Below are 6,479 nucleotides of genomic sequence, written 5' to 3'. Positions count from 1 at the left end.
TATTTAAGCGATTGGACCACCTGTGTCATGGCTACTAGCGGCATAAGTAAAGCCATTTTGCAACCAATACATTTTGTCTGCCTCTCCATTCACCAGCCCGCCCAACGGCCGAGCAATTTGTAGATCACCTCAAGTAGGCTCCGGCCATCTGAGACGATATTCAGCTTATTGTATTCACCGTAACCCCCAGGTCCTTTTCTGCAGATCTGGTGTTTATCCAGTTGGGCCCCAGCCTGTAGCGGTGTATGGGATTGTTCTAAGTGCAGGACTTTGCACTTATCCTTATTGAACATCAAGATTTGTTTTGGTCCAATCCTCCAGTTTGAGGTCTCTCAGAATCCTAGCTCTACCCTCCAGCATATCTATTACTTCCCCCACCTTAGTTTCATCTGCAAACTTGCAGGGGGTGCCCTCCATCCCACTTTCAAGGTTGGTGATGAAGATATTGAACAAAACTGGCCCCAGGACTGACCCATGGGGCACTTGTGGGCTGCAGAAACTCCAAAGATCCCAACGTTGTATAAATATTTATACATTTCAGTGCTACACAGGGGGACATGAGTGCTGGGAAAGTGAAATAACTGGAGAAAAGCCAGCTTGGGCAACATGGAGGGGATCAACAGTCACCTCCATTTTCTAACTGTGAAATGATACTAGGCATATTGAAGCATAGCCTTGTGGTTAAGTCACAAGTATCACAAGAACAGAAGAAAACAGCAGATCTAGTTTCATTTCCCATTTCTGTCCCAAACATCCTGTACAATGGTGCTCCAGCTGACTAGTTACTCATTGCTTAATTTTCTATTCATAAAATTGATGCAATGGTAGAAACATTTCTGACAAATGATGTGGGAGACATTCACGTGACAGTGGTAAGTGTCCCAGAAGCATCCATAAATAAATATGTTTTAGAAAACTACAAACAAAATTCAACTACGTATTTCTTTATACTAGGAGTGCACCAATAAAGATTTTTTTTTTTTTTTTTTTTTTTGGCCAATACCAATGTCCGATTATTAACCAGCCTTATTGGCCGATACCAACCCGATAGCTGATTTACAGGAATGCAGCCCTGCAACTTGAAGAGCAGCATCCAGCTGGTAAGACTGCGGGGGGGAAGGGGCAGGTGCTGCCCAGCCAGTGCAATTAATGTGACCTAGCTGGGGGTGGGACAGTGTCGCGGGAGGCTCATCTAGGGGGGTGCACGAGGGAACAAGGGGTGGTTCCCCACTGCTGCCCACACCCTTGGGGGAGGCATGGGGGGCGTGTGCCTCCAGGTGCACCAGGTGAGGGTGGGTTGCCCACTGCAGACTCATGGTCAGAAGCTGCACTGGCCTCTTCCCAGTGGGAAGGGGCAGGTGGCAGGGAGGCAGTGGCTAAAGCAAATTTTGGGGTGGCTATAGCCCTCTCTGTAGCTGCCCCCTCCCTGCACCACCACTACCTACCCTGCCCCTGCCCACCCCAAGTGGCTCCACCCTGCGTCCCACCCTTGGGTTGCATTCATTGCCCTGGGTGAGTAATGCCTGCCCCTACCCCACTCCCTCCATCACTGTGGGGGCCTCAATCTGTATCCCCCCACCCCATGTCCCTTCCCCCTCACAGACTTACTGGTCAGACGCTGCTCTTTACACTACCCGACTGCATTCCTGGCTGCATGCATGCTCCAGCTGCACATATGCATGCAGCATTTATTGGTGACATCATCAGCTGCACCGGCCAAAAAAAGCCAATTGCCAGTAATGTTTATTTTCTTTTTCTTGGTGCAACTGATATATCAGTGCACCTCTATACACTTCCAGTAAATTTGGACTCTATAGTTGACTATGAAATACCAAATAGCGTTACACATAATATTACATTTGGGTAATATATTTGGTTCTAGCAAACCATCAAATTTCTAATTTTGTTTGCAGGGACAAGTTTTTAAGTAAATTTTGTGCAAGAAATGTTTTAGGCTACAATTGTGGATTAAATAAGTTCTAGATCCATTTCACTTTTTTAAAATTTTACCTTAGCCATTTATCATAAAATCATAGGGAAGTAAGGCTAGAAAGGACCTCACAAGGTCATCTAGTCGAAGCAGGATCATCCCTGGCTAAACTATCCCAGCCAAGTGTTTGTCTAATCTGCTCTTAAAAACTTCCAAGGATGGAGATTCCACAATTTCTCGAGGTAGCCCATTCCAATGTTTGACCACCTTCACAGTCAGAAAATTCCTCCTAATCTGCAATCTAAATTTCCTCTGCTGCAGCTTGAGGCCATTGCTTGTAGTCCTGTGCTGTCCAGTCACAGAGAAAAACCCATCTCCATCCTCTCTGAATTGCCCTTCAGATATTTGAAGTTTGTTATCAGATCCCCCATCAGTCTTCTCTTCTTCTATCTTATCTTCTATGAAACTTCCATTTCAAGTAATACAGTCAAAGAAGGAAAAGCATGGATGACTAAGAGGCAAGAATTTTTGTGGGCGCTATCTTTTATTGAACCAACTGCATGGTTGGGATTGATGTAGGCAGAGGAGGCCTGAGGGGAGGGCACTGTGATACCCCAAAACTAGTCTTTGTCTATCCCAACCATGCAGATGGTCCATAAAATATATTGCCCACAAAAATTCTTGCCTCTCCCATATTTGCTGGACCATCATGACAATAATATCACCTCAACACTGGCAGTTCCAAAAATAGGATTAGTAGAGTTTTCTGTAACAGAATGTTTTGTTTGTAAAAGTTTGGTCCTCCAACTGAAATGCCCACATTGACAGAAATGTTTTGTTTTAACGGAAGTGTTGGCTTGCAAGTGTTCGAATTACAGACCCCTCAGCTACAATGGGTCTGTCCTCCTGTGGTGTATTCAGTAGGTGTTTTAAACCTCAACGACATATTGTGTAGCTGGAAAGGTAGGAGTGGCTGAAGAAACTGGACAGTTTCCAAAAGACTTGCATAGATATTCTCTTCTATATTTTATAAAGCCAGTGAGCCATATTCCTACAGTCTGCATGAATTCACTGGGCTTCTGAATGAATAATTCTGCAGGCATGGATCATGGGACCTTTTAGTCGCATACAAATACAAAAACTATTAATCTTAGTATTATGGCATAACCTTTGATGGAATTACAATGATTTCTACCAGTTTTAAAATTTCTCGCCTATGCTGTCACTCTATTGTAGTATCTAAATATAGTTTCTTGTACTTCATTTGATTGGCTAGGGTTGGCTGTCCTCATGAGGCGTGGTGTGGCATGGGGGTGGAGTTTTAAAGTTTTGGGGTTTTGTTTGGTGAGGCTACTGCTGATTCTCATCTGTGGGTGTTTTGTAATTTATTAAAAGCTTCCCTACACCTATCTGGATAGGGTGGGATGTTGTTCTTTGCACTAGCTTCATACCAATCATGCATGAATATAAGAAATTCCTGGCCATTCTCCACTGCCTCTGTTCTCAGCATGCTGCAACTTTTGGCTGGTAAGAAATTGATATCAGTAGTGGGGCCAGAGCTGAGCTCCTCTGATTTCAAAAGCACAACCCTCCCATACTTGAGTTAAGTAAGAGTCTTATCTTGAACTGAGAACAATAAAGACTGACCTATGGAATATAAGCAAGCAGTTCTGAATTTCCCCAGCAGAGGGCAGTTCATTGCATCATTAACTAATATTTTCAGGCTTTCAGTGGCAGATTATGTAGGTAAATGATCTTTGAAACATTACATTCATGCTTCTTACCCAGTAAGGCCATTATACTGAAAGTATTAAAAATAAGTATTTTTAGAAATGTACATTACTGATCCAATATCAGTATTGATCTCCTTCAGGGCTAAGAGCCTCTAGTGTTACTGAACTGATGATTGAAACACTAGTGAAGCACCACTGATTTTAATGGAGTTATTATTTCTGTGGACCAGTGCAAATGATATTTGAATATAGGCCTGCTGGGTTAACACAGCCTAACTGACCTGGCTGTGGTACGAGACAGCTGCATTGAAGTCTATGAATTTTGTTGAAGGAAATGCACTGCACAAAAGCTATTGAGAAGAATAATGGATGTACAGTTCAGACACTGAACAGTAGACTCAGAAAGCAGGAGATCTGCCACAGATTTTGATTATGATATTGGACAGCTTGCTTCAGGCGAGACTGAGCCTAAAGGTATAGGGGTAGTAAATAAATGTACTGCTCCACAATTAATTCGGGGAAGGAATTGTACCTTAGGTCAGGGCTTGGCAACATCCTGGAGCTGGGGACTGCTTAGTTCTGAGCCTGGGCCACTTCCAACCCAGCCTGAGCCACCACTGCCACTGCACTGCTCCCCCCTGCATTGCTGCTGCCACAGCTTCTCCCTGCTGCCCAGGCAAAGCCTCCCACTTCTGAAACAACACAGAAGCTCCCCAGTTTTGTGGGCCAGATACAATGGCTTTGCTGGCCAGATGCAGCCCATGGGCTATAGGTTGCAGACCCCTGCCTTAGACCCATCTACACTACACTCTGTAGTGACCATAATGTAGTGCAGAGATAGCTACCTTTAAATGAGGGCAAACTCAGGCTAATTTATCCTGCTGAGCTCCATGATGCCATGGCTAGACTGCTACCTCTGGTTTTTGTACTGTGCCTTGTAGTATAGATGTAGCTTCTGGAGCATGGTTCCTTCTGAAAAGAAATCTGTTCTCTGTCCTTCCTCCTACCTATCAGAGACTGCCTGGGGCACTAGGGAGAGAGCCCAGGCCCTGCCTTTTCTTCACCTGGGAGCATCAGGCCTGGAGGCTCTTCTGCTCAGGCCTAGAACAGCAGCTTGAGCATTCAGCCCTGGACTGTACCCAAGGTTTTTTTCATCTGTATAAAACAGGAACAATAACATTCCTCAGAGGAGTGCTGTGAGGATCCCACACATGCCTTTCCCAAAATGTAATATATCTGATTGAATGCACAAAAAGCCCCCATGATAACTATGTGGGTGAAACTTAAACAGCAAATATGCACTAGAATGCACTCCCACAGAAAAAATATAAAGGATGGAGAAACACATATGTCAGTAGGAGCACATTTTTCACAGAACAGTCACTGCCTTTCTGACCTCACTGGCGTTATGCTCAAAGGAAATCTACCAAACCTGGCATAGATCTTCAGTATTCTGAAGATCACTTTTAAAAGGTGATCTTCAGAATAGCAATTTATAATCTGGTTGGACACTTAGGAACAAAGGAAGGAACACCGATATTGATTTTTTGATGCACTATAATCCACCTGATTGCTGAATTTCTTCCTATACAAAAACAGTATTAATGACTCCCCTCCTTTTTGATGGGTCTTGACCTCCCAGTAATCAGATTCTTTCTTCTGTGATTTGTTTGTCTGCTACACTTGGGTATGTCCCTCCCTCCTCCATCTTCTCAGTTCTACACTAGGGCAGGCAAGATTCTTTGGGGAGATGGGATATCTTTTATAAAACCAACTAAATAGTTGGAAAAAAGTTCTTCGTGAGCTTTCAGGCACAGCCACCCTTCCTCAGGCACTGGAAGACCCTACTGCTGTTCTGAGATCTCCAAGGTAGAAAAGAAGAAAGGGCAAGCATATGTCTGTGAAGATGCAAATAAGTGGAAGTTTGGAAGACAAGGGTATAGATAGGAAGGAAAGGGGAGCGAGAAATGTGAAGGAATGCAGGTCTTCAGCTAAAAGGCAGGCTACCTAGTGTGTTAGATGTCAGGCAGATTGTAATGTGTCATAAATCCAATGTCTATATTCAGTCCATGATTTTTTGTATCCAGTAGACTTATGAAGTGAAGTTCATAGGCTCATTTATGAAAAGTTTTGTAAGTTCCCTTTGAGGATTAGAACTGAGAGATCGGAGAGGGAGTGATTGTCTTGTGAGAAGTGTGTACCCACAGGTAATTGGATATTTTTGTCTTTGATGGATTTTCGGTGTGCGTTCATTCTGGTGTGCAGTTGTTGCTTGATTTCTTCTACATGTTTTCCATCAGGTCATTTGGTGCACTGGATGAGATTTATCACATTTCTGGAGGTGCAGGATCTATCACATTTCTGCAGGTGTAAGATCCAGGAATGGCAATGAATCTGTTGTGGGGTGTTATTATTGTGGGACTGGTGGAGATGTGTTGGCAGGTTTTACATTTCTTGTCCTGGCATGGTCTGGATCCATTAGGTGTGGTTTGGGTCTTGGGAAGTTCTAGACTAGGCTCTATAGATTTCATTTGCGATGTTTGCTTGCTTCCCTCCTTAGACCTGATGAAGAATGCCTTGCATTCAAAAGCTTGTCTAGTTTTATTCTAATGATGCATTTGGTCCAATAAAAGATATCACCCCTGAAAAATCCTTCTGTCCCACATAATTTCTGGACTGACACAGCTCCAGCACCACTCTAAAACTACCGTGAGGATACATTCACATTTGTGAGGTCTTAAGTCCTACAGCAACACCAGTGGTAGTAATAGGCATCAGTCTGTCTCATGAGACAGTAGAATTATGCCAAGTGAGAA

Source organism: Alligator mississippiensis, chromosome 3 (assembly GCF_030867095.1).
Source record: "Alligator mississippiensis isolate rAllMis1 chromosome 3, rAllMis1, whole genome shotgun sequence".
Taxonomy (NCBI): domain Eukaryota; kingdom Metazoa; phylum Chordata; order Crocodylia; family Alligatoridae; genus Alligator; species Alligator mississippiensis.
Note: the sequence above shows the minus strand (reverse complement) of the source record.